The sequence below is a fragment of the Helicoverpa zea genome, chromosome 25 (assembly GCF_022581195.2).
Source record: "Helicoverpa zea isolate HzStark_Cry1AcR chromosome 25, ilHelZeax1.1, whole genome shotgun sequence".
Taxonomy (NCBI): domain Eukaryota; kingdom Metazoa; phylum Arthropoda; class Insecta; order Lepidoptera; family Noctuidae; genus Helicoverpa; species Helicoverpa zea.
The window spans coordinates 7,380,664-7,404,026 of record NC_061476.1 but is presented as its reverse complement, the minus strand read 5'-3'; the positions used below and the strand labels follow the sequence as shown (position 1 = coordinate 7,404,026).

Sequence of the window (23,363 nt, the reverse complement as noted above, 5' to 3'; positions counted from 1 at the left end):
GAAGTTTCATTGAGGATAACGGAAGCATTTTTCGACGTATTATTTTATTTGTCCGTTCATCAAGCAGTAGTATTGCTTATACCTGCCTAATTACTTAGTGCTAAACCGTTTAACTACAGGTTTTCAATGTTACACAAACGAAGCGTTCAGGTACTTTAATATGAGTTCAACATTCAAAGGATTATATGTATTAAATAGTCATCTTTTAATCATTAAGTAATTGATTTATAGACTTTACTACACAGCCTTTACACGGCTACTTACTTAGGTACCATGAAAATATCATCATCATCATTTCGACCATAGGACTTAAGGACGTCCACAGCTGAACATAGGCATCATTGATTTCCAAAATGATCGGCTAGAAGTTGAGTTGGATTGGAACCATGAAAATAAATCTAATAGGCATCTTACAGGATCTTTAATGGAGGCTTTGGTGTGAGACGAGGCAAAGAAGGCATTCCACATGTTATTCATTTCAAAAATCGATGCAAAAAAAAAATGTCTGAATCAATAATTCTCTCTCTACCGAATTTTTTGGGAAAAAAATGGAAAGCGATAGTGGATAAAGTCATGATTGATACTAAAGCAAGCATAGCGAACATTTTACAAAAGGCATCTACAATACCATTATCTTTCTATTTAATTACCTACTCTAAAAAATATGTAGATCGTCCAAATGTGACTCATAGTAAGGTTGATACAAATGTAATGTATGCAGTACCTACCTAATCAGATTTCTTCCATTTGTTCATTAGAGGATGGTCCGCTTCCAAAAATGTCCTTTTGGAAATTGATAGAGAAGGTCTGTGTTCACAAATGTTACTATGGCTGAGATGATGATCCTTAGGATGAAAGCTTAGGGAAACTACTAGCATAGAGCCACAAAATAGACCTTTGTGGTGTTTCTGCAGATATCCAATGGAATATAAATCACCAAAAAGACAGAACATACCATATTTGAACGTCAAGATATTTTGGATGCTCTACGAGAAGTTTCGTTTAAAATAGATCCCAAAACAGTATCCTCTATAACAAAAGATCTTTAATCTTATTTCTAAACATTATGCGATATAAAAACTTATATGTAACCGAGATTATGCAAGACATTACAATCGGTACGTAGAGGGAAACAGCCAACAATACCATGGGAATATGGCCGCCTTTCCTACATTGTTCTTGTATTTATTATGTGCATGTACTAACAAACAAACCAATTAAATTGTTTGTAGATTGTTTAGCTGTGGGTAAGTTCAGATATGACTGCAAGTGTGAGGTTTTTAAGAACACTTGTTCTAATTTCGCTTCCTTAAGTCGAGACAAAGAATTTCCTCGTGTATCTTTTAGGAAAGTAGCTTTTGTAATCAGAGGTGTAATAATAAAGGCGAAACTACTTGAACTTGTACTTGAAGAAGATTAGCTGCGTGGGACTTATAGTGCAGACAAAAGTACACTCTCTATTCCCTCACTCTCAGAGTCCGGTGAGAGGACAATCTAAAAAAACCGGAGATCAGGCTCAGGGAGCTTAACGTGATCACAGAATCAATCACGGGTCACTAATTATAATTGTTTTTTGTCTCCCCAATCTGCAGAAATTTTAGAGGACGAATTTGATATTGAAAGATAATACAGAAACCCTCGCATCACACAGTTTTCAATAGCATAGGGAATCGTTGAGTCAGATTCAGGCATTGAGCATTGTGGAGACCTCCTCCTTGTGGTCCTTGAGATAGCCAGAAGGGGTCCTTTTTCAAGCCATCAAGAGCAAAAATTAAAGACGTCCCTGACGATCAGGCAATACGAATAGAACCTCTGGGTATTCAAAAAGGAAATTCTTTGCAAAATGTTAAAAAGAAATACGATAAATAATAAAAAAAAAACGTTATAAACGAATCTAATCATAACACATGTATGAAGATTGCCATTTTATTTACGTATTCCTAATCTATAATGATATAATAAAGGAAGTAACGATACCGTCCTATCAATATAGGTGTCAATTATTATCATACTAACATACTCTAAATAAAATAGTCAATAACTTATCATTTCGCTTGATATTTTAATATCAAAGCAAAGAGTGATATAACGATGATCACATTACAAGAATTATTTCTATACTCCACTAATTCAGAGGTCTAAAATATTCAACAATACCAACTCCAATGACTGATAAAATGTGAAGGAAAACATCTCGAAGAACGGGGAAACAAACCTGGACTATAAAGTCTGAAATCGACAACCCGCATTGAGCAAGAGTTATGATTAACACTCAATCCATCTCTGTATGAGAGGAGGCCTGTGCTCAGCGATAAAAAGGCTAATGATGCTAACGCCCAAATCTGAAATCCTGATTCTAATATATAAGAAGCCCCTTAATATTTACGAACTCAAAATGACCAAAGACTTGTCAAGGAAAATCCACCAAATACATTAATTGGCGAGTCTAGAGTTAGAGTTTGGTATCACAGCCTTCTATGAAACAATCTTGTCTACTGCGCAGCCAAATAACTTGAGACTCGTCAAGTAACGTCAAAGATACCATATCCGTATGTATTCTAGCTCCGAACCCAAAGGGTAAAACTGGATCCTATTTTGACTTTGCTGTCCATCCGTCCGTCAGTCTTGTCACCACCCTATATCTCATGAACCGTGATAGACAGACAGTTGTAATTTTCACAGACCCCTATAACAGCAAATACTTGCTGAAAACTAGTAAATTATAGTTAATATTTTAAGGGGTAAGCTCCCATACAACAACCGTGATTTTATTAAGAATACGTGCATAAGTCTGCCTCGTACTAGGCCGGTTTTTCCAATCAAGTACTAAATAGATAACATAGAAACAACAAATAAATCAATACGTATGAAATATTAGCGAAAAACAAGCGCAACTGATACAGATAATAATAATAAGGTTTTATGTAAAACAAACATTTTTATTTGTCACTATATAGAGTAGATTGTACGTAGATACGGAACGCACGTCACTAGCAAAGGGCAGATGATAATCATTTATAGATATATTAATATATTGATAGTTTGAATATAAATTATAGCATAAATATATGAATAGCTACTGTTAAAACTGGTGGAAATAATGTGTTATATTTATACACATTTTGAATAGATTTTCTGTTGTATTATTATGTATAGGTATTATGTTACAGACGTTCGATTGTTTCGGTCGAAAGCGATCATCTCAGTCAATGCTGTACATTCGTAATCATGTTAAAATATATTTTTAGAGTCGATTGCAAAATTCATCATTTTTTTTCAATGAATTAAAAATAATAAGAAGTTGAATAAAAGCTTGTATAATTTACCCACCCAAAACAAAAATGTGAAAGGCTGCCAAGTTCGATAATATGAAAATCCTTCGCCTATAAAAGAAGTGAGATCTGAATAAGTACCAAGTTCCAACACATACCTCAGTTAAAAATAGTTACTTTTTAATGATGTTACTTGGCAAGTTTTCACACACCTTCTTATAAACCTACTAAACGCAATGAATCAAGTATTTAATTTTCTATTAAAACTTGTCAAGTAACATTATTAAAAAGTAACTATTTTTAACTGAGGTATGTGTATGGAACTTGGTACTTATTCAGATCTCACTTCTTTTATAGGCGAAGGATTTTCATATTATCGAACTTGGCAGCCTTTCACATTTTTGTTTTGGGTGGGATTTCATTTATTTTTGTAAGGTTGTTTATTTTATTTTTTTCTTATGATTAAGTTAGTTAAGGAAATGTCTCATTTATACTATCTTTCAGATTTTTGAATATGCACTATGCTTCTTTCAAAGAAATGAACTAGATTAACTAAATGGACCAGATTTACCAACTGACTGACATGACATGTTATCATATATTATGTTCGTGGATCAAAGTTACACATTCGTTATTTTCGAAAGTGACTCACACTTGGCCGTTTTCAGATTTCTACTTTGACTAAATACAAACCTTTGTAACGAATTTCAGATCGGTACGACCATTCGAAGATATATTATATAAATATAGATAAATTTAGTTCGTTTTAGTTCCTTAGGGGTATAAATTTACACTGGGTATTTTACACCTTCATTATTTTGAAACCGACTCACACTTGGCCATTTTCAGATTTTTCCCTTTACCTTGACATAAAGACCTACCTCCATGCCAAATTTCAAGTCAATATGACCATTGGAAGTGGTCTAGGTTTTTGATGAGTGAGTCAGTGAATCAGTGAGTCAGTCAGTGAGTGTATAGTAAAAATAGCGATTTTCTGACGTCAATATCTCAAGACCTACAATAGGTATATTAATGAAATTTTGTATTTTAGATAAGTGAGGGGGTCTCAACAGATACTAGAAATTTGAAATGTGTAAATAAAATAGATTTTGAGTTATTCGATTGTTAGGTTTCGAGATGTTAGGTCGAATTTGGCCCGAAATGGTTCGTGTAATATAACCCACAGCCGGTGTGTCGCTTTTTTTGCTCGAACTTGGCGGACACACTGCCGTGTGTCTAGATCGCTCGCTTGAAAGTTTCAGTAGGTACTGTAAACTTTCAAAACTTTGAATGGGTATGACAAATTAATCATTCTTTTATCTATCCTAAATAAAGGCCCCAAAATTACCAAACAGATTAAAAAAAAAATTTCACTGTTGGAAAGCTACAAATAGGTATCCCCGAATACGTTTGGAACCTCGGGAAAACACAGGAAAATAGTTAATAGTTATAAAATGTAGTTACCTGCTTACCTACATGCAAACTTTCGGCTAAACAGGTAAGTAACTATATTTTTTACTTTACATATTACTATAATATTAATAGGATTAGTTGGTAGTTTATAATATAAGTAGGATTACCTACTTGTAAGAAATAAAACTGCACTTTATCGCAATGCAATATAAAGTAGCTTGTTATCTTGTAAACAAATATGGCGTCAGTGCAACCATAGACAATGAGTAGTGTTGTGATATGAGTGATTGATTGGCTCAACTGGATCAATTTTATGAAATAAATGTATTGAACTCATTTAGAGATCACGTTGTTGTAGTGTAAATAGATTTTATAGTATTTATTTGTTATTTATATCAATATTTATTAAATAAATTATATTTTACAAGAAACCGTAACTATCGCAGCGTGCCTCGGCCGACTTTTTATTTATTTATATAGATACCAAAAGCTTCGTCATGAATGTCTTAATCGATTGGTGAAAATTTCACGACAATCCTTTCAGAAAATTTTGGGTTTGCCGCAGCCGAGTAGGTAATACAATTCATAGTAATAATGTGAAATGAATTAAATTTTTATGTTATAGATGTTATTTGTATTTTATATATGTAGATCACCCACTGTGTCGCTTTTCATGAAAGTTAAATGAGTTAATGAATAACAGAGTGTTAAATAAATCTATATGAACTCATTAAATTGGCATGAAACACGTAAGTACTTGCATATTACAATTACAATAAAAATCGTATGAATATCTTACACCAATGTGAAGCTGATTTCAATTTTCGGAAAAACTCAACTGAAGAGATTTTGTTTCTATGTATATTTATTTTTAGAAAATAATCAAGAAACTTGAATCACACGAGGAAAAATGTTGTGTTTTAGATGTCTCAAAATTCTTATCGTACTATCATAAATACGATTATAGAATATTATTCAAAACATTGTACGCCTAACAGTAGAAAAAATGTTTTCACTTTACAAAATAGAATAAAGACTATTATAGCCTTCAGAAGCGTCTGTCGTTCTGTACGTCATAAACTAAATGACACATTTTCATGAGGTTTTCACCAATTTACAGAGTGATTCATGAGAAACGTATTTTAAGCCATAAAGCTTGTAAAAATTATCGCTAATATTATCTTCTATTTTTAACACCCAAAAAAATATTTCAGCATACCTAATTACTTCACGATTTTTCGCAACACTAGGCATAACAATACAAAATAATCTGTACCTACGAAAAAAAAAACAACTAACAATAAATCGTGGTCTATGAAGGCACGCGCCAATTTCAAATGTTTAGGAAGCAAAAGGAGGTCGGAAACGTTGCTGATAGCAATTTATTTAGATTTCGAGGCCGCTACATTATTTAGGTTGTTTTTGTTTTATCAGTAGGAAGGCGTAATTTTGCGTTAAAATTGCGTACATGTAAACTTTTTAGATGAACTGGCAACACGTGGAGCGGTTACTTTGGCGCGCGATGCGTAGGTATTCGAAATCGAAATTTGAATTCAGATTTGCTGGCTGAATGGAAATCAATGGATGGTTTTGCATTTGAAAATGTTTGTTACGGCCCGACGCATCCCGACGTAATACAATTTCATCATCTTCTTAGACTTTTCCCAACGATGTTGGGGTCGGCTTCCAGTCTATCCTAACGCAGCTGAGTACCAGTGTTTTACATGGAGCGACTGCCTATCAACCCAGTTACCCGGGTAACCCTTGGTAAGAACTGGTTGTCAAGCTTCTTGGCTTCTGACGCCCGTCACGACGGCTAAATATTTTCAATGACACTGATGAAATATAAATAATAATTGTTACGTAATTTACGGACTTACGTATCTACATATTGACGGGAAAACGTGTTACTTATCAATTTCCAAAAAATTGAAACTATTTTTCATAATTTATGCTACAAATTATTGTTTAGGTAGTCCATGTTTTTCTTCAACTTAATTATCGTGCAAATTCTTACATAATTAAACAAATATAATTTTTCACACCTCCAATTAGTTCTCATTTAGTTACAAACAAACTAAAAATAGTCTCATTTCACCATTGTATTACAATGAAAAATGTGAAGAAAAAAAATGGCGGACCACCTTAGGAAGCCTCTCGGAACAAGAGAGGTAAGTGAAGAACTTATATTATTTATTTTCGGCTACATAATTATCGAGAAACAAACCACACCTGTGCTATATGTACATTGCATATACTATGCATGTTTGTTGTATATTTTTGCAAGGCTCGGTCCGATAACATTATCGGCCCGTCACGCCTACACGCACACGCACACAACGACAAAAACTGCGTCTGTGTGCGTTAAAAAAAATAGTTTATGTTATGATGATCGTTGGTTGCCAAGTTGCCTAAAAAGCTTATTTGTTTAAACGACTGTATGCAAAACCATTTGTTTAACCATTTCGCATAATTTAAATTTAATTATCATATATATCGTAGGTATGTCTGAAGCACAGTAACTATGTAAGTGATAAATGGTTAAAAATGTTGTTTATTTTTTGTATTTGTCCTGTGACTAGATTTGAAGCTGAATTTCAGGGTTTTGCTTATCTTATTTTGCTTATCTATACAATACAATAAAGAGGTAACAATTTTTTGGTAGTTCTCTAAAGGGTCTCTAAAGGGTCCGTCTACTGACCCGATTTGAGAAATTCTCTCACCACCGTTAGAAAGCTACACTCTTTTCAAGTATCATAGGTTATATACTATCCCAGTAGGTACGGGCAGAAGTTTACATTAATTTATTGGAAAAGTGCCTCACTGAAATGAACACTCAAAGGCATATTCAATAATGATGTAATTTTAATACAATTGAAATACTTATTAAACCTACTGGTTTTACTGTAAGGAAATAACTTAACTAATACTAAACTCAGGCATTTTCTCACTGTGTTGGGGTCAGCTTGCAGTCTCACCGTAAGCGGCTGAATGAAATGTTTGACATGAAACGACTGCCTATTTTACCTCCACAACAAAGTTCCGTAATAGACATAATACTAAGTAATCTGTGATAATACCCCTTCTTAGGGCCGTTTTTCTATAGCCTGATAACTTTTATGTGAAGAACATAACAAAAGCTATCGTAACGTCATAGCTTTTGTTTCGAAACTATGTCTGGGTTCTTGTATATTAATGCTCACCCCAATACTTTTTCCTCAGATAGCAATTAACTGATGATTGGAAAATTGGCCCTAAATACCAATACCTTACTTAAAAAATTACTTTACACCATTTTTCCGTTTTCAGCAGCAAAAGGGAGTTTCAAAAGTTAAAACCGTAAGGAAAATCAGTGCGAAAAAAGAACAGATAACAAATTAACAAATTGTTGTTTAATCGTTAATGATCTTTAACCTGTAAAGTACTAATAAATCGGATTGGGGGTTCCCTAAAAAGATCTTGCTCTATAGGTACAGTTGACGCAAAAGGTTACCTACTTATAGTTTTAGATAAAAAATTTCTTATTTAAATTCTTATGATTCACTCAGATAATCTTATCAAAATATCCGAAATTAGTAACTGTAAAAGAACGATACATAGTTGTCTTAAAATGCATGATAATTTATATCTTGATTGGACCCCAATGACTAATAAAATGTGAAGGGAAACATCTTGTAGAAACCTGGACTATAAGGTCTGAAATCACCAACCCGCATCGAGCAAGCGTGGTGATTAATGCTCAATCCTACTCTGTATGAGAGGAGGCCGCAGCCCAGCAGTGGAACGATAAAAATAATAACTTAATTTTTAAATGTTTTTTTATTTTTATAATCGAATATTTAAAAATATAAATCATATGTTATAAGATAAATAAATGACAAAATAACTTAATTTGCAATTTAACTAAATTTGTGGGATATTTTTTAGCTTCGGACATGCTGCTGCCCTTCTCTGAGCAAGGCATTTAATATCCCACTTGGTGCTGTATGGTGGTTATACCGCCACCAGTCGGTTGCCAGAACCTCGTCCCTTGTTCAGCACCAACGGGCAGGTGAAGTTAGCAATTGGGAAAAGATAAAAAGTAATTTATCCAAAATAGATTTACAGTCAGCACTTTTGGAAGGCCAAGTTTATAAAAGACAGGAGCCAAAGACCGCTCTTCACCACTTCGCATGTGTTTTTGGTGGGAAGAAGAAATGGTGAAACCAAATCCCCAGCAACCGGAGAGAATGATGTTGGCATGCCCTAAACGATGAGTATGGACAAATCTCCTCAGGTAGTGAGGAGTGTGACAACCTTAAGCTTTAATTAGTACGTAATAATAGTTGTGTAGCTTCAAGTTTTATTTTTAGGATTATTACAGGTTTTATGAAATAAAATACCAATTTACGACGAATCAATTAATTAAGTGACGTTTTCAAGTATTTCCTAGACGCAGCTAATTTAAATGATTCCTAAAGTGCATTAATTATTCATGTCATTTAATTTAGGTTTTTATAATCCTGATTTATTAGGAAATAAAATATAAGAGCGATTTTTACGTAAAGTCTTAATTTATGTCATAAAATCTTTAGACTTTGCAATACTAGATATCCAGTTCTAATTTAGCATCCAGTTTTCATTTAAAAAAATACTGAAATTCCCACTTCTCCAGTGATTAACACTAGAAAGACCAAGACAGTCAAATTGACGGTAATTTCATTGTTAAATATTTCACAAACTATGTCTTTGTTTCTTTTCATATTTTATGACTTTTCCTAATTTGCTATTGTAAAGCTACATTTATATATTTTTTTTAATGTATGCCGTCACATTGACGGTGCGCGGTCTTAGCAGGTATAGCATGAAACCCGGCCCTTCTATAGATAGTGTTAAAAATTCATTGTCAACTTTGGCTCAAAAATACCTATAGGATTGTAAATAATTTCTCTCAAGTATATTAAAGAAATAAATGTACATAGTTTCAATTAGTAATACTACCTAAATTATTAACATGCACAAATAGTTAAACAATTGCATATAATACCCATTTACATAAATGCAAAATATTATATGTACTAAATACATTCACGAAATATTGACATAGAAGGAGAAATACCGTTTCGGATTTAAAAATAAATAAAAAAAACTTTCCTACACGAGGGTTTGAACCCTTGTTTTTAATTCCGAACCCTTATTTGCCTTTCCCAGTCTCAACGCGACATTTTTGTTGAGTGATTTTGAAAAAAAACTTTTTGTATCTATGTGATTAACAGATCATTCTGTGTTTTTGGGTAGGTATTTTATTTCATATTTTTTTTACATTGCGAAATTATAAGATTTGATGAATTCATGATTTCATGATTTGGTAATTCTACTCTGTCAAAAAGAGTAGACTGGGATCATTTGGATATAATATGCGATTTATCAGGTAGGTGTCTTATTTTCTAAGGGCTGATTTTTCAATCGCCAGATAACTTTTATCTGAAGAATATTTTTAACGAGTTGACAGTTTTTGTATGGAAAATATGTCAACCCGCCATATTTATTCCTCAGATAGAAGTTAACTGATGATTGAAAAATCAGCCCTAAGTATTATTTGCTTATTTATTTTCGTCTTTTGTAAAGATCATGAAAACTGAAAGATTAATTGTTTGATAATATAAAGATTCCAATTACCAATCTATCCGTTCTTTTGGGATTAGGGATTGAGATTTGACATAGTTTATGTATGAAGATAATGTCAAAATTAAATCTCTACAAAGCAACAGATACGCAGATAACTGTCAATTGCTAAAATGAAATGAGTAGACTGGGGCAATTTGGGATACTGTAGAAAAAAAATATAAAAAAAAAGTTAAATAAACTAAATTATTTTTCAAAAAACAATTAATAAAGTAAAACTAAAATAGAATAATAAATAAATGACTTGCGTGCAGTAATAATAAACAACAGCGATAAGATTATTAAAATGATGTTAAAATATTTTTGCCTTCCTGATTGCTGAAGCGAATTAAACTAGAATGAATCATTTATTGTCTAGCCGTGTAACCTACAAAACATAATGTACCTACAAATTAAAGGTAAATAGGTATACCTAATTAATGGAGTTCATAATTTGTGGTAATTAATTCATTCTTACCAATATTATAAATGCGATGATAACTTTAAATTTATTTTTCACCGTTTCATGGTAAAAATTTTGTCCTGATTGAATTGAAATTTGATAGAAGCCAGTAAGTCTGACAACCAGTCTTACCTAGGGGTATTGGTTTGCCCGGGTTGTGGAGGTCAGATAGGCAGCCGCTCTTTGTAAAAACACTGGTACTCAGCTGCATGCGGTGAGGCTGGAAGCCGATCCCGACATAGTTGGGAAAAGGCTAAGCAGATGATATGGATATGTAGAAAGATGGGACTAATTAGACGGCTTTTGGTAACTTTTTATTTAGTTGCGGCGTGAGTTATCTCGAGAAAAGAATGAAACCGCGGGAAATAGCTAGTTGTGTAATATTTTATTACCTAATTTTGTTTTGTTTGGTTGTCTAGCTCAGTAGGTAGATAGTAATAGCAGATATTTTTCTTGTGTTATATGTTAATTAATTCTTACATTGTAAGCATGTAGTTTCCTACCTATTTTCCGAGTTTGTTTGTGAATGGATTACCTATTACAAGTTTTTGTAGGGAAAATTTTATTATCCTATCTTGGTATGAGAATAATTTAAATTTTTAATAAGATAGCTTGTTTATATATTTTTCTCACTTTTTTCTCAATTGTTTAGGTACTTGTATCATGAACAATTTTTAACTCCTTCAAGTTTTAGTAGATACCTACCAGATACATACCTAGTTGGTTATCTGTTTAGGTATACCTTCCAAGATATTCTTATTTTGTTCCCATAATGAAAAATAAATATGGAGGCCTCATTTCCTACGGGGACAACGCTCTTCAGAAATTAAGTTTAATTACATTTCGCGTTTACATAAAATTTTTGGTAGTGTGATGTCAAAAATCAATAAACCTAAATAAATGTGGAGACGTTCGATACGTGAGCAAATATAATATTATGACGTTTCTTGTCTCAACATTTTTTTCCATTACCATAAAAGGTGCACATAAATTAAAAAGTCAACTCATCAAAGTTCGTCTTCGCCTAAATACATGACAAGTAACCTCTCCCTCCCTGTCTCCCCTCTTACACAAAGTGACAATAAGTCGCGCACGCACACATGCGTATTGTTTGTACACTCACACATGCACGGAACCGGCTAGGTATTTGGTTTCCCGCCACCGGCGCGAACACGCACACAAAACACGAAGAGCAAACAATACAAACACCAACACACAAGTAAATTTAAACTCACCTCAAAATAAATCCATTAGAAAACACACTTGTTCAAACAACTAGCGCTTAGCCTCGAAAACGCGTTGAAAAAACACTCGCCAGCATCCGATGTGTACTTAACACTTTTCCAAACTTTCTGTGCAGCCTACTTCTTAGCACTTCGCGTTCCCGCCAAAACTTACTTCAAATTAACAAAACTTCCAAAAGCGCGCCGAACACATTTAAATTTAAAACTGTCAAAACAGGACTTCTACTCGATCATTATCTTTATCATTACTCATCGGAGTTGTTAATCAAAATTGAAATAGTAATCATTATTATTGAGTCTTCATGCTTACTGTCTTCTTCACCGCGTTACAAATTCGCGAACATTATTTTCACGGCCGAAATTGCTTCCGCAATTCAATTGTAGAGTTTTAATCAAACACTATGGCGAAATAAAAGAAACGACGACAAGTGGCCCCACTTATTAACACACGTTGCGCGGTAAAAATAAACTATGATTAACTACCATTAAGATTCGCGGAGACAACCGAACCACCGGCGAGCGTGCGAATAGGTTATGAAAAAAATAAATAAAATGTAAATATCGAAGAAAAAAACACCTTGTTACAATGAGGGCCGGGCAATAAAATCGCGAATTTGTTTACCGCGTCGCTATTTCGGTCGCTAGAGACGGTTCCGATATGAATAATTATTATCGCCGGCGAGCGAACATCGACGCATAGTTGTCGTTTCATAAAACGTGCGCGTTAAAACTGAGTCGAAAGGCTCGGCCCGTGTCGGAGCATAGCGCCGAATAAAATAAACAACAATATACCTAAATAAGCGGGCGACGGGCGCGGCGCTGTGTGCGTGCGCGCCGCTGTGTGCGTGTGTAAACAAGGGGCAGCGCGGCCACTGTGACATCCTCGGCCAGACGAGGCTCATTCATTATGTCCTGCGATATGTCATCGTTATACGATTTTCTAAAACTTACATAGAATTTCTGTAACAAACGTAAATGAACGAGAATTAATACTATCTTGATGTAAAAATAACTTTTTTGGGAATTTTAGTAAATCTGAAAAAAAAAAATTTTGGCATAAGACTATGTCATCATGATCATCAAGTGTGTTTCCATAATTCTGGTGGTTAATTGTATTTAGTTTCAAAAGGGACTAGAAGGGTTACCCTATGTGTAGGTCAAGGGCTTCTTTATCCGAATTTAGAAATTAGAGGAAAAGTTTCCTAGGAATGTGGGTGAATCAGCGGAAAACTATTAATTCAAGACTTATTAAAATGCATGAACGCATGACGCCCAAAAAACCTAAAAGATGGTCTTATTTTAAAAATAACTCTATTAAATTGTTTTACTTTTCTCAACCAGAGTCCGGGAGGAGTTTTTTAAACTGCCACAGTTTTCGAAACATTGTTACGACGACATAAGTTTTATCGATTTTGCAAACTACTTCGTAAGCTGTTTTAAAAAGTTAATAATGTAAGTAAAAAAACAGACATTAAAAATGAACCAGTTTTTTTTTTCTCAAGAACAAATGTTTCTTTTGGTTCTGCTCCAACCAAGTTCTGCTGGAAAACCGATGGCAACAAAAAAGCCCAATGAATTATGTCGCTAACATTCAACACATTTGGATTTTCTTGTGTCTTTTATTCAGTATCTAGATACACAGATATGTCCAGAAAACTTTAAATCTAAGCCTACTAAACCCTAAACAAAACCCACCTTTTTCCACAAATATATCGATATACGCAACAAAACACCTCAACATTTACAAGAAATCAATAAAAAAAATAAAACAAAACTACTGACACGTCCACATCTCCCCGACCTCCCCGCGAGAATAAACATATGACGTCACCGGCGGGTAAACAAACAAACAAACACATGCGCGCCGCTCATGTTTCCTTAATACAATTATTATTTCGAATGTGGAACGCGAACGAGGCGGACGCCATTCGCGATTTATTTTTAAAACTAGCTGACCGCTAACAATTTAAACCTTTTTAATAGCTATAGTCATAATTGTTTCTTTTTAACTCCAACCTCCTTTGATTTGAAACACCTTGTCTCTGGTCTTTTCTCTTTGGTTTTGTTCTGAGCGGTCTTGTCGTTTTATTTTTACATTGTTTTTGTTTACCGAGTAAAAATATGGAGTCATGCTCGTGCATTCGCCGTCAAATGTAATAGTTTTGTATTAACTCGTATTTATACGACGTTGTCTTTCTGTAATTTATGGATATTTATCAATTTTACAGGATTGTTTTTGTAGTCGGATTATGCTGCTTATTAGAATAGTACAGTAGAAACATTACCTGCACATTTCCAGAAAATTTTTTAAGGACAAAAGGTATTTACTGCGCTGTAAATCGTTAATTTAAAAATCCACAAGTTACGGACTCGCTGTAGACTTAACCTGCTCTTTTTAACCGACTTCATTCAGTATTTATTTATTTCATCATCTCCCGAGCCTTTTCCCAACTATGTTGGGGTCGGCTTCCAGTCTAACCGGATTCAGCTGAGTACCAGCGCTTTACAAGGAGCGACTGCCTGTCTGACCTCCTCAACCCAGTTACCCGGGCAACCCAATACCCCTTGGTTAGACTGGTGTCAGACTTACTAGCTTCTGACTACCTGTATTTATTTATTTACTTATTTTTATTTCTAACCTTTTTTCCCCTGATTTTTATTTCTTCTATTTCCCATTAATTTCTTTCTTTTGCAGCCGCTTACCAATGTGTTTGCTTGCCGGTGCTGCTGGGTTCCAAAAGAAAAGAAGCTTGAAATCCCTTTTGGTCTAATTTTCGCCTTTGAATCTTCCCGTTTCTTTCAATTGATGTTTCATAGTCTCATCTGTATTCGATGAAGAATTTCGATGAGTGACAAAAATGAATGAATGACAAAATATGTATACTTAATAAAACTAGAAATAATTTATTACTTACTTCATTAAAAAATCGAGAAATACATAGTTAGCTGTGGGTGAACAGAATGAAAACCTTTTTTTTCATAAAAAAAGTTTTTTAATTTAATCTAGGTATTTATCTTACAACTTATTAAATATTAGTAACTATTTCCCATAACGATAACGCATAACAACTTAATTCTAGCATCTATCGGTTCCAAAAAATGTAATTAACTTTGAGGACAAAACTATAATATTTTGCTACTTTTTCAAGGCTGTTTGATTGTTTGTAAATGCTAAAACGTATACGTATAAAATAATTCGTAGACATTAAAATAAATATGGTCAGTAAATATAAGGATTATCGTCGTAGGCCTCGGTTTTTGAATAAATTAAACGATTTAGTTGTGTGTTTACGTTTACAATAAATTAAAACATAATCAATAAAAGTGTGTCTATGGTTTTTTTTTCATCATCATCGATCGTCATCATACACCCTATTGTCGTCCATTCCAGACGGTTCTTTTTAAATTGTTTATTTTAATTCCTAGGTATACAAAGAGGAAGACCTAAAGTGGATGGATTGCCTGAAAGATGACATGAATGAATAGGAAGGGAGTGAGTGTCAGTATGACGAGTGACAGGGGAAAATGGAAGAGGATGACATATTGCACCGTCCCAAATAAAATTGGGAACAGGGCAGGAAGAAGAAGAAGTATACATAAACATGTAGGTACAAACCTATCTAAAAAAAATATTTTATAATCTGGCTGTTCCCTGCGGTTCAAGTCGTAGAACTTAAATGACTTCCCACACCTGTACAAAAACCTACGTGAATCAATAGTGAGACTAAACTATCTATGTACTAAATTAATTCAGTTAACTTATTATAAATTGACCCCACTAGCAAACGAAATAGGTATTAGGTAAATACTCAAAATACCTTCTAGGTATTTATTGTTATTTATTTAATTACGTAACTGTAAACCGCACGTTTACACAAAATGGTTTATTTATAATTTAAATTAGATATATAAACTAATGATAAATATTTCGGTCAGCAACTAGGATAATGGCTTTTATAGCAATATTGTTGTAACAACAGGTAAACTGTTCAAATAAACAATTTTAATTTACTAAAAGAGTAAATATTTGCTAATTAGTTTTGGGCTTAGATTGTATTATCAGGAATGGTGTGAGTTTTTCGAGTTATTTTCCATTACTTGCAATTTATTTTTCTTAATTGATTATTATCATAATATTCGTGGTGGCCTAGATGGTTAAAAACCAACCTCTGAAGCATATCTATGACACTATTGGCCGTGTTTCGAAAGGCACGATAAACAGTAGGTCCCGGCTGTCATTTGAACATCTATGGCAGTCGTTACGGGTAGTCAGTAGCCAGTAAGTCTGACACCAGTCTTATAAAGGGGTTCTGTGATACCCGGGTAACTGGGTTGAGGAGATCAGATAGGCAGTCGTTCCTTGTTAAAAACTGGTACTTACTTAGAGCTGCATACGATGAGACAGTGAAGCCGACAGGGAAGATCAGGAACATTTAAAATTGCTCTCCTGTAAAAGGTATTACAGTTTCGTTAATTTACGTGGAGGCCATTGATTTATCCCTGTGTATGTGCTTTGAAATAAGTTACCTACTTCTTATAATTTGGTTCCCAACACCAATAAGCCTTCAAGGCCAAAATCCTCAGGCCTGCCGATAAACAAACATATTATGCAAACAGGCAAATAACATTAATACTAAGATTAATTAAGGATAATATTTTAGGCCGAAATTCTTCCTGAAATTCATATTATTTTGTTATTAATTTAATTTCACTAATGAGCCAATGGATATTGGTAATTAAGTAACTGAAATATGTTTATTACTTAGGTATTTATTTTAATTTATTTATGGTAAATACACGCCATTGTTGTGGTTTCAGCTATTAAGTCAATAGGTATCGAAATTATTAAGTTTGTTTACCTTCCAATTAAAACTTACCTACAAATCAAAATACTCAGAAAATGAATTGGAAAATACTCTCAATGTTAAATAAAAAAAGTGATAATAGTTGAAAAATCTCAGGTTATCCTAACCATCAAAATAAAAATAGAACTGAACTACGATTACGAGTTTTTTTTTTATATATAAATTATATATATATATATCTATAGGAAATCATCATATACTTAACCCCTCCCACTGCAGGTGCATCGTGAGGGAGTGTCAGACTCTTACCGGGCAGCGGTATGTAGTTCTTTGACTCTTTCGAACAATCCCGCAGCTCCGGCATTATACATATTTGGCAGATCTTAAATAGTCAAAAAAGCCTGACTCTGAGAATCTGACTACAAATCACACCCTTGGGTATTGTTGCCCACGTAACTTTGTTGAGGGGGTCAGTTAGATAATCGAATGTCTGAAGTCACCTATGCGAATTGAGCAAGCGTCTTAGTGATTAACGCTCAATCCTTCTCCGTTTGAGAGGAGGCCGGTGTCCAGCAGTGGGACGATAAAATGGTTGAACAGACATCTAATGAAATCAATTTACCTTGTAAATTTAGTTCTTATGTTTGTGTAAGTAAATAATTTATCATTAAACAACCAGAAACTTCGTAACAGGGGTGAGTCCCGTAAGTGACCGTGAGTAACCAGTTACCTTGACCCCTACAATACTCTCAAGTATTTTTACCACCTTAAATAATAATCAAATATACATAACTAGTAAATATTTAATTAAAAACTCTTCGAATATTTTACAGAACGGTACTGAGCCGGGAATTCACCATACGCGTATAATATTTATATAGCAAATGCAATGTTTTGTTATTACATATACTTACTCGTATTTAATCTACGCCAATAAATTTTTATGGAGGTAAACAATGACATAGTAAAATGTCTGCGTAAACAGAATATAATCAACACGCTTTTAGACCTTGGGATAAGCTGAACATACCTTTTCCTTTTTTTGATGGGAAATCATCAAATGAATACCGCTGTGGGTGCAGCGTGAGGGAGTGTCAGGCTCTTATTGACTAAACCCACCATGTTCCTTCTTAAGCCCTTTATGTACCAGGGCAGCGGTAACTCTCATACCTGTGTCTCATACTGGTAAATAATGTGGGATCAAATCTACCCTTCCCAACCTTCCTTATAAATCATAGGAGACCCTGGGTGCCTGTTCTATTCTGTTGCTCTAGAACTGATAGGGGTGATTCCTTAATTTATATCGAATTGTAAAAATCTGGATAGATTGCTTCAAGTGTGCGATGGACGAAGTCTGATATAAACGAAGCTAAGGATAACCAAGTGGAAGGTTTAGTTAAAATGTCTAGTGGTGGACCGTTAAAAAAGACAGATAGAAGCTGAGGAAATGAGGGAAAGATTGAAAAAATAAATGTGTCAAAATTTTGCTCATCGAGAAGCTTGGATACTGGAGACGCTTGTCTATCCAGAGCCTAAATGAAAGTTTTCACAGGACTCTGACCTGTTTGTATATTATTAAAACTTCATACAAAATACATTGTTAACCAAATTAAAGTTACCAATCAGCACACATAGATAGAGACAAGTAGAAACATTTTTAGCGTAACGCTGAAGTATTGTGTAAACACGAAAATAGGTAACTCGGATCCGTCTATCATTTTTGTTCGTAACTTATTTCCTTTAATGATTGTTGATACACAACTTTAATTTGTTACACAAATACAAATTTCATAAAAACCAGTAAATACCTAGATATCAATTTAGCATAAGTAGCATTTAGCAATTTAGTATGTAACGCTGACATTTTTCTTGCTAGATCATCAAATAAAGATAGATTTACATACTGAAAATCTGAAAGGGACCACTATAAACAGCAAATCTGCCATCATGGACCCTCAAAATATCAGATTTGATAAGAAAAACTTATGAATATTTATATAATATGTAGAATGGCTGCTGAGTAGCGTATTGAGGGATGGTGGTTGAAGAAATGCATCTTGGGTCTTAAACAGGCCCGTATTACCTTTCTTGAAGGCTCTGGGGGCTTCAAAATATTACAATATGTATAAACACTTCTTCTTATCATGTAGGTTTCAGGTTATGTCGCCTTGCAAGGCCTAGAAACAGAGGTTTCTCAAATTCCCTTGACGACCTCTGATTTGAAAAACAATAACGCTGACATGTTCTAAACTCAAAATAATTCAACTATTTTTTTTTAATGAACATGTAACAAAAGACTATCCTATCTTATATTTAACATATTGATAATAATCTTTTATGCCTTGCTATCAGGAAGAACAAGTGAGCATCAAACTCCCCAGCGACAACATATTTTTAGGTTAGCATTTAGATTCTTCTACATCCTTACCTAGTTACATCTCCATTCAACAATAGATAGGTATCAGTTATGTCGTTACAATAACATCAGATTTGCAAATTATACAATTCATGGTCATATAGTTGTGTTTACGGCATACAAATTTTAACAGGCGGGAATCGAATCTCGGCCCGTCGGCTGACTGCTAATGAACTCAAATTTTACGACCATCGTCGCTTACATAATATGACGTAATTTGAGTATGTGCGTCTGTGTGTGTATGTGGTCTTCCATCCATAGGGATTGTTTACTTGATGTAATTTTCAGCGCTTGTAAATGTCTTCAGGTGTAGAATTTTTAAGTCCTCAAAATTCTTCTCTTTCATAGTGGCTATCTATCAAGTGACCATATCAGAATTTTAAAACAAACAGATTTTGCTGTAAACTACTGTTAAACTTAGAATTTTTCTGGCATTTTTTTTCAGATGCCTTTAATAAAGGTCGCAGTGGATGCGTATTGCTGAAGATCAAGCAAAGTGGCGAACCTTGGGGGAGGCCTTTGCCCAGCAGTGGACGTCTTTCGGCTAACATGACGACCTATAATGAGGCCTGCATGATAGATAGTATCTATACTAATATTATAAAGCTGAAAAGTTTGTTTGTTTGTTCGCTTGAACGCGCTAATCTCAGGAACTACTGGTCCGATTTGAAAAATTCTTTCAGTGTTAGATAGCCCATTTATCGAGGAAGGCTATCTACTTTTTATCTGAGTTTGTGGCGAGGTGAGATGAAACCGCTGGCAGAAGCTAGTTAAATATACAATAAACAACATTTTAAACGTCCACATTGTCATCGTCCAGCCAGCAGCAATCACTTGATTATTCTACACCAGTGTCTCGGCGCCTATAAGCCTACCCAAAGCTCGTCTTTACATCAAAATGCCACTACGTGTAGATATGTACATATATCATTAGCGAATCGCAAACATAGCCTCGCTTTGCAACGTCGGCCAAATAATTGTTTCTAATAAGTTTTATTTGGCAGAATGGCACGTTTGCCCGTGCCTCGTCAGCCATTTTGTTTGATTATGTTATTATTGTTATGTGTTTTTAATGTCAACAAGGTTTTATATTACCTACGATACTGGTAGGTTTAGTTGAATAAAAGTACCTAGTAATTATGTAAAAGTATTCATTAAATTAATACATCCCTTTAGGAAGTTGTGGTACTTATCTTTCGCCGTTAGAATCTGCTAAGGGAAATGATTAGGGACCAACTTTCATGGTGTTGTAGGTATTTAGCGGGCCAAATATCTGACCCCTATCTTCTGTTGGGTGAAGGCCCATGGGTGCATATCACTCAAAGTATATCTTGGACACCAACAACTGAGAATAAGCGAAGATACTCAGGCACACCTGGAAAGTCAGAAATCGCTAATCCACCTTGAGCTGCAATTAATGCTCATTTCTTCTTCGTGCCATACCTACAATAAAAATACAAATGGCTACAATAAAAATGGCTGATGATGATGGACCCTGAAATGTCAAGGGATAATCCTTGTAATACCGAAGATCAATCTTTCTTATCTATTAGTTTAAAAAAAAATACAAAACCAACTGACACTAAGGTCGCAAACCAACTTTGATAAAGATTGATCTACTCTTAAATTCCCTGAAGCGTTCCAAAATCATTTTTTTAAGTAACATAGAAGTTACCTACATTTCTAAAAACCACAATCGTTTCGGAAAACTGTTTTACAGTTTTTAAAGTTTACAGTTTTACAGTACCTAGTTTACAGTTTTTTAAACAATAACTTTAATTAATCTATACCCCAAAAATATTAATGTAACAAAGAAGGATTTTTTTTTCGTTTATTCACTTGTACCCAAAAGGCTCCGAAACTACAGAAACGATTTGAAAAATTCTTTCACTGTTGGAAAGCCACACTTTTTTTCTTTCGCCGAGTAACATAGGCTATATTTTATCCGTATACCGGCAGTAGTTCTTACAGGACTCGGGTGAACCCGCGGGAAACTGCTAGTTATCATATCTTAAAAAGTAGTCGTGAAACAAATCACGTACTTACTATGTGATATACATGACTGTATTCGGACTTTCCCCGAAGCATAAACGTATTCTATTACCGTAATGTTATAGGAATTATCTGTTTTTTTTTTTAAATCATCCGGCTATTGGAGAAATTAATGATTCACTGGGAATTTTTAAAAACTCTCTATCTGCAGATTTGGTACTAGAGATTTAATTGTGACATAAGTATTTGGGGCTCATGCCAAAATTCAATCTTTACCTAATTGCAAATCCACGGATAAATAAATTAACGGAAAAGTCGTAGTGGCTTTAAAGCACCAACCGCTCAAGGTTTAAGTGTGGTTTCGATTCCAGGTACTTATTTATTTATTTATTTATTTAAACTTTATGCAACAAAAATATTACATAGGCGGACTTAATGCCATAGGCATTCTTTCCAGTCAACCTTAGGGTGATGCAGAGAAAAACATGGTAGGTGCATTAGAAAATAAAACGAAAACTTAATGATGAATAAAACACTAAATACTAATTAAATACAACAATATTAATACAAATAACAATAAATACATACATATATACAAATAATATACCAATAAATTATTATACTTGTGTACTTTCTAAGTATATCTTGGACACCAATTACTGTGTAGTGGAGGGCACGTTAAACTGTAGCTCCCGGCAGTTGTTACGGGTAGCCAGTAAGTAGGTATGACACCAGTCTTACCAAGGCGTACTGGGTTGCCCAGGTAACTGGGTTGAGGAGGTCAGATAGGCAGTCGTTCCTTGTAAAACACTCAGCTGCAAGCGGTTGGAGGTTAGGTGCACTAAAATATAAATACCTAAGTCTGGTTGCTATCGACTCGCCAAGAAGAAAAGAAGAATGTCAAAATGCAATTTTAAATCGCAATTCAACGGATAAATAGGCAGGTAGGCTACATACTATCTCCACCTTACTATGTCCTGTCCCGGATTCCCTCTACCCCATAGCTAGGTACTTTCAAGGATATTCAAGATACCTGACGATGACGATGGTGACCACGTGAAGCTATCAGTCTACCTAGGTACCTTCGGGCCATTGATCCATGTTAGGATTGTTAGTACAGGGATGTCGGTTTTTTTTTATGGGAAATCCCGCTGTGGGTGCAGCGTTAGGGAGTGTCAGACTCTCACTGACGAAAACCCATCATGTTCCTTCTTAAGCTCTTTATGTACCAGGGCCGCGGTTGCGAACAATCCCACAACCCCATTAGGTATACCTACAGTAAATATTGTCTGCGAAATTACCCCGCCCCGGGTGATGGGTCATAAGAAAATTCTTCGAAAAATTGTTTAGTCACAACCGGATTTGGATGATTCCCAAAAAAAACTTTAGGCTCGTCTCATCTTTAGTTTTTTGTCCCACTGCAGAGCATAGACATCTTCTCATACAAAGAAGGAATGAGCGTTAATCACCACGGTACTAATCCAGGTTTTCTCAAGAAGTTTTTCTAGTCCGTTAGTCATTGACATTCAAGAGTTACCTACCGATTCAGAAAAGTAAATTTGCTTAGAAAAAAATACATTGGCAGATACTTGCCAGATCTTGTAATCAAACCCAAACCTTCATTCTAAGAACCAGTAAGGAGGTGCTTTAACCACTGTGCCAAGTTGCTTACAAAGCTTTTTAGTCTTTCCACTTGGGTACTAAATAGTAAGAATATTTTAAGAAGGTAAGTAGTGCATGACAAATAAACATACGAAGGGGAATATAATAAGCACCTGTTTATAACTCAGTTTGTCCTTGATAAGTCATACCTTGTATCTAATTGTTTCTGGGTACTACCCAATTATCTATCAAAAGGCACTTATGTTAAGTATGTAGGTACCTGCTACCTTCTATATGTACAGATACCGGCACGGATATTGGGCTCTCGGCGGAAGAGTGGGGATCGCTTTGCGCACCCGTACGCATAAGGCAATAAGGCAGTAAATCGCTTCTGCGCAGGTGAAGGTCATGGCTCGATATCCGTGCCGATAACTGTACATACCTATAGTTTTAGTTTTGATGTCATAAAGTGTGTCTTTTATTAACTCTATCGGTTAGTATAGTCATAGATAT

At 34.5% G+C, this 23,363-nt stretch overlaps 1 protein-coding gene and 1 long non-coding RNA gene across 7 annotated transcripts in view; one reads left to right on the top strand and one right to left on the bottom strand.

Annotated features, from left to right (window-relative positions):
* Nucleotides 1–12,818, bottom strand: part of LOC124642602 (forkhead box protein P1) — a 64,944-nt gene extending 52,126 nt beyond the window's left edge. For 2 of the 6 annotated variants that reach the window (XM_047181083.1, XM_047181088.1), the window contains exon 1: nucleotides 12,027–12,818. The gene's annotated coding sequence lies outside the window, so the exon portion shown is untranslated. The remainder of the gene's footprint in view (nucleotides 1–12,026) is intronic. The other 4 variants (XM_047181084.1, XM_047181085.1, XM_047181086.1 and 1 more) reach the window with 2 other exon arrangements.
* A 589-nt stretch (nucleotides 12,819–13,407) lies between these two features.
* LOC124642742 lies at nucleotides 13,408–15,359 on the top strand. The gene is made up of 2 exons (XR_006985809.1): nucleotides 13,408–14,188; nucleotides 14,731–15,359. It is a non-coding gene; the product is annotated as an uncharacterized LOC124642742 (long non-coding RNA).
* Nucleotides 15,360–23,363: the final 8,004 nt, after the last annotated feature.